Raw genomic sequence first — 13,240 nt, 5'->3', positions numbered from 1 at the left:
CTTTCTGGGCAAAAATGATTAGTTCAAAAGTTATAAAAGATAATTTGACAAATATTTTGGAATTCCATTTCCTAAAAATCTTGGAAAAGATGAATTCAAAAGATATGAAAAATGATTTGGAAAATATTTTGGAATCATAATTTCCGAAAAACCTTGGATTTAGATTGGCCACTTGTCAAGTTGTTGTTTCAATTTTCATTTTTAGAATAATTAAAATTTCCAAAATTCCATTAAATTCATAAATGTGATTTGTCAAACAGTCAACAATCAACATGTCACATCATCCATTTGCCATGTCACCCACTGCCACATGGCTATTACACAGTCACCGTTCATCTCTCAGCGCATTTTTCAACACCGAAAATGGATCAAGAAGAAGAACGTTAAGGGTGTTTCATCTACAGGATTATTGTTTTGCAAAATGCCTTGAAGATAATCCTGTAGATGGAAGATTGAATCTTGTAGACATGCGTTTTCGTTTCATAAAGTATTTTTATATGATCATATTTCTTTGAGTCTTGTAGGTACAGAAGCCAACGACATCACAAACTAGAAAATTTTATGTCATGGCTCAGCTAAAAAATAGACAATATTTTTAGATGCAGGAAGGGCGCAATCCTGCAACTGAGAAACCTCATGACAATCTTCACTGTTTCACCCAAATTTCAAATAAGCACAACTTTCTCATACGACATTGGATTTTGATGATTCAAGCGTCGTTGGAAAGATCTTGACAATATCTACACAATGAGAAAGATACCATCAAAATTTGAAATAGTTAAAGAATGAAGAAATTTCTGACAAGATATAATTTGTAAAATGAGGCACTAGTTTCGACACATGTATAAATTCTTTAAGTTTTTATTTCATGAATTTGTTTTATTACTACCAATTCTCAGTTTTTTTGTAAATGTCATAAATAGAGAGATTTATCACCTCCCTCTTATGGTAAACTTACATTTCATTGCAAAAAAAGTACTAAGGTTTTGCAGGTTCCAAGAAGATAAACAAATGACCACAAGCCAACATTGTGTTTTAAAGACCCCATTTCAAGTATAAGGACATGCTTTTGGGTAAGCCAAGGGGGAGAATGTCATCATATATATCAAATCATTGAAAATACTCTCAAATATCATATTTCTTTCACAAGAAAATGATCAAAGTAGCAACAAAGATGAAGCATCAATGCATGAGCACATGATGTCAGATCAGATCCATCACTTGCAAGCCTTTCAGATTCTAGTGTCTCCATTGTATCCATGCTTCTTCAGTGAATAAAGCATTCAACTCATTCCCCTTTACATTCATCATTGTATTCCTCCTTTTTTAATAAATAAAACCTTCATTGCATTCTCACTTTTTCAATCAATAAATTTTCCTTCATAGTCATTTTCTTGCCTCACTTTCACCAACCTCTAACCCATCAATAAAAACATTCAACTCCTCTACAAAGTTGATTCATTCCATTTCCTTTTAATTTTTCCAAATAAACCTTGATCCACTACAAATTTCTCATCCATAATTCTTCAAAATTATTGTTTCATGCTCGAGTTAGATGATGGAGGATTCCTAAAGGTCTCCCTTCTAACAAGTCTTGGCCTACTGACATCAACACATTATCTAGGTTCAAGGCTAGAGTCGTTAGTAGTACCTTGAGGCTTGTATGCCTTAATGATAGGATCTATCACCAGAAATCATGGGAATACACCAATGTCCCTTGATCGTTGGATCTTGCAAGTGGCTCAACATCAGCTCATCTATTCACCCTTCGCAAGATGTACTTAGGTACCTTGGCATTCATTAACATTAATGGTGAGTTGCCTCACATTGGTTACCGACATGCATCAATGGTCGGTAATCCAATGACTTCTCTTCATGCTCGACATCGACACATTTATTCTCATGATTAGAATTATACCATCAGGTGTTGTAACGGTTGAAGACTGTATCATTTTAACAGTTTGTAGCAGATCAATTTGTTATAGTAGAAATAAATATTCAAATGTTGTCATCAGCAAAGAGAACACATAAGAAGATCCAAATTCCTTTGTTTACATACTCCATGATCCAACAACATCAACAACCACACTCTTCAGCATCCACAACTCATGTACATTGACGGTAAGTGAAGGTATGTGTTTTTCTAATTTTTAGTCATGCAATTCCTTAAAATGGTTAAAATTGTAACTTTGGAAAGTTCCTCACTTCCTTTTTCACATTGTCATATATCTAGTTGGAGGGGAAATTCATGTTCATACATCATATTCACATTTCGTGATATATATCACATTCACATTCCATTATCACCTTTCATATGTCATATATGTCCTTTATACACATGCCATCTTAACCAACATACTTTTCCAAACAACTACTATTGCATTATGATTCAAAATGTTACATGTTTTGCAAATGATGATCATAGAATGAATGATTGATTAAATGTTTTCAAATTCTTTTGATGCAACACAAAAATAACAAAAGTATTGTTACACAAGAAACAATACTAATCAAAGTTGGTTGCCACACAATAACCAACCAAATTAATATGTCGCAATCAAATATTTTTCAAAAGGACACTTTGAAAAAGGAACAAAGTTATCAAATGATTATGCGAAGATGAAAGAAGAATTAACATCAGTCAAAGTTCATATAAAAGGAAGACAATTCAAAAGATCAAATCATGATTAAAGTAAATCAATGCAATAGATTGCATGAGGACATGCAATAAATTAAGTTGGGGGGTATGTTGGGCCACCAAATTAGCATACGATTTCACTTCATTTTCACCTTTATCCTCATTTTGTTACCTCATTTCATCACATTATCATTATATTTCCATTACCATATGGGTTCATATTTTCATTTTCCAAAGTTATTTATTTTATGTATTTAAAGTGAATTTATGATTAAAAGTTAGAAGACTAACATGTATTTGCTTATACCTAAAGGTGAAATGATTTTGGTGACATGTGTAGGTGATTTGGAAGGTTCCAAGACACTCTCATGTGACCTCCAAGACTCAAATTCGAATTCTCTTGAAGATTTGAAGGAGATTTGGGATAGGGGTCAAGCATATCTCATGGAGAAAAATCATGGATAAATGAATATGTGTCTCATATTGGTTGTAACCATATGAAGGATTTGTGGATCTAGGAGGGATTAGTGGATCTCCATTAATGAGTTAGTTTCTTATGTTTTTGTATAAATAGGAGTACCTCCTCCATTCCAAAAGGAAGACTCTTGGAGCATGTATCCTAACTTATGATGGAATAGAATAAAGTTTCATTTCTACAATTTTAGATATAAATTGTCTTAATGTAGTATATGAATTGATGGAATAGTTTGTCACTTTGTTCTTAAAATAATTGAGCTCACTCTAAAAGGATCAAAGAAACATTTTATTTCATTATAGATTTTATTTTCATTTAATTACTTATATGTTTGAATATTTTTCATTAATAATGAATGGATTTTAGTTTAAATCTTGTGAGCATATGAAAGGACAAACAAGGGTCTAAGTTAGGCTCTCTTCCATTTGATATGAGTAATAATTGAAATTCATTCTCTTTTTCTAGTTTCAAGTGATTTTCTGAATTTCTAGTTTTCCAACAATGACATTAATGGTGAATGAATTTGTAATGAAGAACAACAAGGACCTCCTTAGTTAGGAGCCTCTTCTATTATTTGTTTATGCATCTTAAGCTATTGTCCATTAGTGGTTTTTGATTTCTGTTCATGAAGTAGTATTCTAGAAGAATGACAAATCTGGTTCTCCTAAGTTAGGAGCCACTTCTCCTACTTATTACATAATGAATTAGAAATTACTTAGTTAAATTTTATATTTGTAATATGCACTTATAATTAGTTTATAATTGCATTCCCTTTAGTTTCCATGATTTATCTTCTAAAGCTGATTATAGTTGCACTTGAGGTCCCACATATTTTGGTTTACTTCTAAGTTTACGAAATCCCCGGGTTGACAAATTAAATGACATGGATTTAACAAACAACTAAATCATCCAACACTTATTCTTTGAGTTAAGGAATTGGATTATTCTTGAGGCTTCTTTTGACATATTTCCAAGTTCAGCTCTAACCCTTTGAATTGCCTCACCAGCCTCTTTGACCAAGTCATTTTGTTCAAATGTCACTTGTATAGATGGCCAAATATCATTGACTGAGTCAATGATATTGGCCCATAAAAGTTGTTCTGCTTGGGCTAGTGGCTTTTTCAGTGTAAACTCTTTCTCCAACTTTTGTATTCTTCCATTCAACTTGTTTGTCTTTTGAGCTTCATTCTTATGCATAATCTGAGCTAGTTTCTTCTCATCCTCTAGAATTTTTATTTGTTCCTTAAGCATATTTATTTTAGTAGTTTGGATGAGCATATCCTCCACAGCTTTGACCAGTTTAGCTGCTTCATCACTAGGATGAGCTGCTACTGTTGTTGAACCTGTTGCTAATGTAGTTACTGGTGTAGTTGCTAATACAATTGGAAGTGTTGTAGCTAGTGGAGCTACTGGGGCTAGTGAAGTTGCCAAAGTAGAAGGAACTGTTGTAGTGACTGTAGGAATAGCAATGGAAATAACTGCTTCAATGGTGGCTTGTTTCTCCTGTATTAACTTATCCATTTCATTCTCCATTTCTTTCAATTGAGCATTTAGTTGAAGAATAAGGTCCATCATGTCATCTTTCTGGCTTTGGCTCTCTAGAACCTCCTTGGTCTATGGATGTTCTGAAGGAGTCAATTTTAGTTGCTTCTTCAAAGCAGTAATATCTTCATTTTTCTTCTTTATGAGCTTTTCTGCAGCCTTGATTTCATTTGGATTATATCCAATCTTAATAACCAAGTCTTCTAGTGACTTGATTCTGTTATCCTTTGCCCGTGAGGATGCCTTCTCGAGCTTAAACAGTGTTGTGGTGTTATCTAGAGAATTTTGAAGTTTATGAACACTCATGGCCTTGTTGGTCATCGTTGAGTATATCATTTCTCCTGCCTGCTTAAGAAATTCAATTTTATAAATAGGGTGAACATCCTTGGCCAAAACTTCAAATTCTGTCTTCTTGTAATCTGCTGATGACTTAGGCTGCAAAAAGGTCATTTGCATTTTACTAGTTTTAATGTCAAAAGCTAACATTAACCTATCTGATTGCTAGGAGTCTGTTTGAAATACTGGGCATATGTTTCAGCTTTCAATGCCTCATTTCTTAATTTGATCTCTTTATACTTCTCCTTTATGTATTTTTCCTTATCCACTGGTTTGCTTGATGATGAGACCTCAATGCTAAGTTGTTTATGAATACTCTGAGTATTAGAGGTGGAAGGTTGATGAGTTTTCTCTGAAACTGTTGGAGTTGTGCTCTCTCTGATTCCTGTATCTATATCCATGATTTGAAGTGTCTTCATTGTCTCAATTATCTCTTCTTGCTCACTTACAGGATTTAGCTTGGGCTTCTTCCTGTACATGATTTGAAATCTATTATGTGTTGTATCTATGTTTGAGAAAGAACCTTCTTCCTTGGTCCTTTTTACATTTCTATCCTGAAGGGATGGAGTATGCAGAATGGAACCAATATCCATCTGTTTATCCATATCTATCAAGGTGTTTTCTAACCACTCTGACTGGTTGGCATATTTTTCAATGTCTACCCTGGACTCATGCATAAAAGGGCTCAATTTAGATTTGAGTCTTAGTTTGTTTATGACTCCTAAAGGGTCATATTACCATTTGAAACTGCTACTGAACTTCATTTCCTGTAAACGCTTCTCTGCTTCTTCTCCAACCTCCCTATTATTACAGATAAAAGGACCCAGTTGGTTTTTGATTTTGAACTTTATTTTCTTCCTAGCTGATAGAAAATTTACATCATCTGAATATATAATCTGCCTGATATACTCTAATGAAAATATTCTCATGGTGAGATGTTTGGGCATGTTAGGCCCCTATACTACTAGTGTAAACTCTTATTGTTATTATTGTGCCCCATAGAAGCCCACTATTGTTATTATTGTGCACTTACATTATCATTGTTATGTTGGCTCTAATTATATTATGACCCCTTAGACTCCTATATATAAAAAGGAGGTCTTTTCATTTGTATCATCCAAGAATTGTTCATTTGTGTAATGCAAAGGAGGTTGCCCCCTCAAATAGGCTAAATTCTAAGGCGTTGACCTATCTTTTTATCTTTTTGTGAGCTGGTTTCATAACATTTGGTATCAGAGCTTTGGATTTTAGGGTTTCGCTGCTCCAAATAGGCCATCGTGGCATTTTCGTTATAATTTTTTTTCTGTGATGGTTCAAAAGAGAAAACAAAAACCCATTTGATACGAAATCGTGCTGAACCTTGGGTCCAAATTTCAGATCCCGTCTCACTATAATTTTGGAGATATATTATAACGAATTCAGGGTTTTTTCAGACCCCTGAATTACATTCCAAATAGATCACCTTAGGAAAATCGTCATAACTATCTCTCTGAGCATCAAATTGAAATTTCATAAGAAGTTACAGAAAGAGGACATGCTATAGTTTACTGTGTATATTGTTCAGATCCAAAGGTAAAATTAGTGACACATGGAACTTCATACAAGTTTTCTCTTCTGAAAAGGTATATAATCAGGTCATCTTGGGAGATTGTGCATAACGCTTTCTTGGAGAATTCAATTTCAATAAGACTGGTGTCATTGGAAGGAGGACACAGAGGGCTACTGTATATCATGATTTCAAAACTAGAAGAGCCGAAATTATAGAGTTATAGTCGTTTCAATATCAAGATCCTAAACTCAAGAAAAGGCGATATGAGAAAGTTTGATGGCAAGGATCTAGTAAATTGGATACTAAAGATGGAGCAATATTTTGATCTACATGAGGTGCAACTGTTACAAAAGCCATGTATTGCATCTACATATTTAGAACCGGATCAATTTTTATGGTATAAAGGGATTTATTCTCGTAAACCACTTGTTACGTGGTCAATTTTCACGGAGGAAATGATAGCACATTATGAGGATACAAAGAGAAACACCTTCTTTAGCCAATTGATAAATCTCAAACAAAAGTGTTCAATGGAAAAGCACATTGAGGACTTTCAAAAATTGAATATAAGGGTAAATGATATTCCGGAGAAGCAAAGGATTAATGTATTCATAGGTACTTTAAAGGATAACATTCAACATGAGGTTCATCTTTGGGAACCTGATTCATTGGAGAAGGCATTTAGGTGGGCAAGAAAAATTGAAAGTGAAATTATGGAAACAAGGAATCCCACCACTCACGACTATAATTATGGAAGTGTTTCTTCTCCTAGCCTTCCACAACCTACAAGGTTTACACCAAAACAATTGGAAGAAAAAAGAGAAAAAGGGCTTTGTTACAATTGTGATAGCAAATGCACTAAAGGTCATAAGTGTGTTGAGAAGAAATTATTTTACATAGAGTATGAAGAAGAGGAAGAAAAGGATCAAGAAACATAAAAAAAAGAGGATATACACTAGGACCCAGCCCCAGAGAAAGAAGAAATGAATCCAAACATATCTTGTAAAGCATTGGCAATAATTACCACTCCTCAAACTCTCAAGATAGAAGGACATATCAAGAAGAAAAAGTTTCAAGAAGTAAAAGATCACATCCAGAAAGAAGAAATGAATCCAACCATCTCTTGTAATGCATTGGTCGGAATTACCACTCCTCAATCTATTAAGATAGAAGGACATATCAAGAAGAGAAATGTTCAAGAAGTGAAAGATCACATCAAGAATCAAGAAATGAATCTGACCATATCTTGTATAGCATTGGAAGAAATTACCACTCAAACTCTCAATATAGAAGGACATATCAAGAAGAAAATTATTCAAGCAGTGAAAAATCACATCGAGCATCAACAACAAGTTCTCCAACTTTTAAAGGATAACACCACTTTGGTGCAGAATCAAATGAAACGACAGGTAGATCAACATCGTAGTGAAAAAAGTTTCGATGTAGGTGATTGGGTATTTTTACGGCTACATATCAAGCAAGCTATTTATGAGAAGGAAATGTGGGCAATACTACATTCAGTTAAGAAATGGTGACCTTACCCAATGGGAAGACACTTTAAGGTAAAAATGGATCATGATAGTCTTAAATACTTTTTAGAACAAATATCATCTTTAGAAGAACAGGAAAATTATGACTTTGACATCATCTACAGAAAAGGAAAGAAAATTTTGGTTGGAGATGCACTCTCAAGAAAGGATGAGGATGTGGAAGCATTGACTTGTGCTATTTCTACTATCCGACTATATTGGATAAACGAAGCAAGGGATGAATGGAAGAAGGACAAAGAAGTGTGGCCACTCATTCAAAAGTTGTAGAATATCGTAATTCAAACAATATTTCCAGATATTGAAGAGGAAGGAAAAATCATATTGGAACTTGGAGCAGTCATAGAGCAGTCACAGAAACAAGAACCCGACATCTACAAAATCGATCAATTTCAGAGTATGTCATCAAATGGAAAAAATTACCCACTGAAGATTCCACATGGGAGGACAAGAATTTTATACGGAAGCATCAAGAACTACTCAAGCATTGAGGACAACACTTTTTGAAGGAGAGGGGCATGTTAGGCCCCTATACTACTAGTGTAACCCCTTATTGTTATTAGTACACCCCCCTTATTATATTGTTGTACCCATGTAGTCCCCATATTGTTATTATTGTGCCCCATAGAAGCCCACTATTGTTATTATTGTGCCCTTACATTATTATTGTTATGTCGGCTCTAATTATATTATAACCCCTTAGACTCCTATATATAGAAAGGAGGTCTTGTCATTTGTATCATCCAAGAATTGTTGATTTGTGTAATGTAAAGGAGGTTTCCCCCTCGAATAGGCTGAATTATAAGGTGTTGATCTATCTTTTTATCTTTTTGTGAGCTGGTTTCATAACATTTGGTATCAGAGCTTTGGATTTTAGGGTTTCAGACCCCCAAATTACATTCCAAACAGGTCACCTTGGGAAAATTGTCATAATTGTCTCTTTGAGCATCAGATTGAAATTTCATAAGAAGTTACAGAAAGAGGAAAGACTGTAGTTTACTGTGTATGTTTTTCGGATCCAAATGTCAAAACAGTTACATGTGGTACTTCATACAATTTTGCTCTTTTGAAGGGGTATATAATCAGGTCACCTTGGGAGATTGTGCATAACGCTTTCTTGGAGAATCCAATTTCAATAAGACTAGTGGCATTGGAAGGAGGACACAGAGGGCTACTGTAGATCATGATTTTAGAATGGGAAGAGCCAAAATTATAGAGTTACATTCATTTCAAGATCAAGCTCCTAAACTCAAGAAAATGCGATATGAGGAAGTTCGATGGCAAGGATCCGGTAAATTGGATACTACAGATGGAGCAATATTTTGATCTACATGACGTGCAACTGTTATAAAAGGTACGTATTGCATCTTCATATTTAGATCTGGATCGATTTTTATGGTATAAAGGGCTTTTTTCTCGTAAACCACTTGTTACGCGGTCAATTTTCATGGAGGAAATGATAGCACATTATGAGGATACAAAGAGAAAGACCTTCTTTAGCTAATTGATAAATCTCAAACAAAAGTGTTAAATGGCAGAGCGCATTGAGAACTTTCAAAAATTGAATATAAGGGTAAATGATATTCCATAGAAGCAAAGGATTGATGTCTTCATAGGTACTTTAAAGGATAACATTCTGTTGTGGTCACCAACAACCCCCCTCTTTGTTTGATATTAGCAATAACACCAAGCAAAGGGGGACCCTTAACAAAAAATCCAAAAAATATTTTTATCAAATTTTTTGTATTTTAACTCCCTAAAGCTAGATCGCATTGCGAAGAGAGAGTGAAGCGTTTCCTATGCGCATAAATAAGCTGCGAAGAAGCGACGCGAAATTCATCGCATCGCATATATTGAAAGCGCTCTTAAATGAAAAATCTTAAGGAATCGCCGACGGCCGATATGCGACGTATCATATCGCAACATCGCATAAGTAGCACACAGTGATTGAATGAAAAACGCGATATGCGATCTTGCGATCTGCGATCTTACAATCTGCGATCCTGCGATTTGCGATCTGCGATGAATGAGACTATCAATTCATGCGATGACACTTCTTGACATCGCAATCCTCGATACTGCGATGCGAATCACAGAAACCACTCATCGCAAGATTTCCTCGACATAGTCTGTAAACCAAAAATTGAGCGCGCACCTTAAGGGAAATTAATGATTGTACGCCTGAGTATCCAAGAATGATTGTGTCGCGTTTTTCGAAGAGTCAAGTAATTATGAGTGTCATGATTATGCATTCATTAGAACTTAAAGCTTTCATGTCAACCTTTTCGTCATTTCTCTTTTCCTTTGCGTAAACTGTAAGGTAGCAACTAATATAAATCAATATGCAGGAAACACCTAAGGAAAAGGGGAAAGGGCCAATACTAGGAGAACAGAGAGGAGATGCCTTCGCAAATGGATGCCGCATGCAGCAGGACCGCGGATTCCAGAGTATCACTCAACATATACTGATGGAAATAGACTATCCAAGACTCAGAGTCAAAGGCGCACAAAAGCAGCATGTTTACAAAAGATCCTGAAGCTCAGACTGGGTAAAGCAAAAAGAAAAACACTAAAGAGGGAGGACGCTCCAGAAAAGCCTGGAACAAAGAACGGAAGAAATTTTCAAATACAGAAGATTGTTCAGGCAACGAAATCCCTAACTCATTGAGTCATTCGCACGGCCGGAAACTGAAATAGCAACAACACAATCAGTTTGAAAGAAATCCGGGTTATACTAAGTATACACACAGCGAATACACCCAGCCAGAGGAAGATTTTCGAAAATATCTTCTAGTTTGTCAGAAAGAGGTGCCAACTCTTGTTATTTCTACTTTTATCGCTCGAACGAAAGGAAAAGACAACCAGCCGACTCTTTCCAGGCGAACGTTGCATTGCTTACAGCACTAAGGAGCAGATAAAGAAATGGTTAGAGAATAGATTCAATTTTTAGAAATAAATTTGTCTTAGTAAAAGGGCGGTCATTTGAAGCCGTTTCCTAAATTTGTGTAATTAAGATTAATTAGTTAGTAGTATTTAACCCTTCTCATGGCATTTGGAGAAGGGTCCGGAAATTTTTCAAAAAACTTGTCCTCAGAACATGCACTTTTGCACCCTCGGAGGGGGTTTTTGATAAATGGATGGATCGAGATTTATTTATGTTTGCATTTTAATGTCTGCTACTGATGTTGCACTTCTGTACTCTTAGTAGATATTAGAACAAGTAGAGATAAATTGTTATTGCTCGAAGTTTGTGAGTGAAATCAGTCATAAATGGTACTTTTATCTCTTGACCAATTTCTGCTTATATTCTTAGAGTGATATGCAGCTGAGTTGTTTATATGTTAATGTATGAATGTGTGGGTTACCATTTGGCACTTCTGTACGGTGGAGTCATTTATTTGTGCTTGACATATGAATAACTTATTATGCGATATGTTGTTCACAACTGTTTTGCCTAACCTTTTATGCAGAATGGTTTATCTTAATTGATTTCTATTCTTATGATAGCCGAATGATCTTTATTACCAGTTATTGTTCGAAATCTTTTTAGATCGCATAATAGAGGAAATCTACCCTGGGTTAGCGTAGATTAGATGTGTTTTTTTTGTTAGATTACAATAGCATAGAGTCAGCTTAGAAGTTAGAATTAAATTAGCTTAAAATACTTCTAGATCAGCATCATCAAACTCTACACATACACACACCCCTTAGATTGGGAAACTGGTCCTATTATCCCCAGCCGGACCCGCTATACCAAACGGACAAGGAGCTGCCAACCAAGTTCCGGACCAGGTGGGTATCCCCCTTGTTGTTGACCCGATTTCCGGGCCCTCAACACATTCAACATGAGGTTCGTCTTTGGGAACCTGATTCATTGGAGAAGGCATTAAAGTGGCAAAGAAAAATTGAAAGTGAAATTATGGAAACAAGGAATCCCACCACTCATGACTATAATTATGGAAGTGTTTCTTCTCCTAGCCTTCCACAACCTAGAAGGTTTACACCACAACAATTGGAAGAAAAAAGAGAAAAAGGGCTTTGTTACAATTGTGATAGCAAATGCACTAAAGGTCATAAGTGTGTTGAGAAGACATTATTTTACATAGAATATGAAGAGGAGGAAGGAAATGATCAAGAAACATCAAAAGAAAAGGATATACGCCAAGACCCAACCGCAGAGAAAGAAGAAATGAATCCGAACATATCTTGTAAAGCATTGGCAATAACTACCACTCCTCAAACTCTCAAGATAGAAGGACATATCAAGAAGAAAAAGGTTCAAGAAGTGAAAGATAACATTGAGAAAGAAGATATGGATCCAACCATATATTTTAATGCATTGGCCAGAATTAACACTCCTCAAACTATTAAGATAGAAGGACATATCAAGAAGAGAAATGTTTAATAAGTGAAAGAACACATTGAGAATCAAGAAATGAATATGACCATATCTTGTAAAGCATTGGAAGAAATTACCACTCCTAAAACTCTCAATATAGAAGGACATATCAAGAAGAAAAATGTTCAAGCAGTGAAAGATCACATCGAGCATCAACAACAAGTTCTCCAACTTTTAAAGGATAACACCACTTTGGTGCAGAATCGAATGAAATAATAGGTAGATCAACATCGCAGTGAAAAATGTTTTGATATAGGCGGTTGGGTATTTTTATGGCTACATATCAAGCAAGCTATTTATGAGAAGGGAATGTGGGCAATACTACATGCACTTAAGAAATGACGACCTTACCCAATGGGAAGACACTTCAAGGTAAAAATGGATCATGATAGTCTTAAATACCTTTTAGAACAAATATTATCTTTAGAAGAATAGAAAAATGGGTCGCAAATATGTTGGGTTATGGCTTTGACATCATCTACAGAAAAGGAAAGAAATTTTTTGTTGCAGATTCACTCTCAAGAAAGGATGAAGATGTGGAAGCATTGTTTTGTGCTATTTCTATTATCTAACCAGATTGGATAAACGAAGCAAGGGATGAATGGAAGAAGGACAAAGAAGTGTGGCCACTCATTCAAAAGCTGCAGAATATCCCAATTCATACAACATTTCCAGAACTTGAAGAGGAAGGAAAAATCATATTGGCACCTGGAGTAGTCACAGAGTAGTCATAGAAAAAAGAACCCGACAGCTA

Source organism: Pinus tabuliformis, chromosome 5_2 (assembly GCF_031772625.1).
Source record: "Pinus tabuliformis cultivar Carrire ecotype Pingquan chromosome 5_2, CPIR1, whole genome shotgun sequence".
NCBI lineage: Eukaryota > Viridiplantae > Streptophyta > Pinopsida > Pinales > Pinaceae > Pinus > Pinus tabuliformis.
This window is presented reverse-complemented; position numbering follows the sequence as displayed.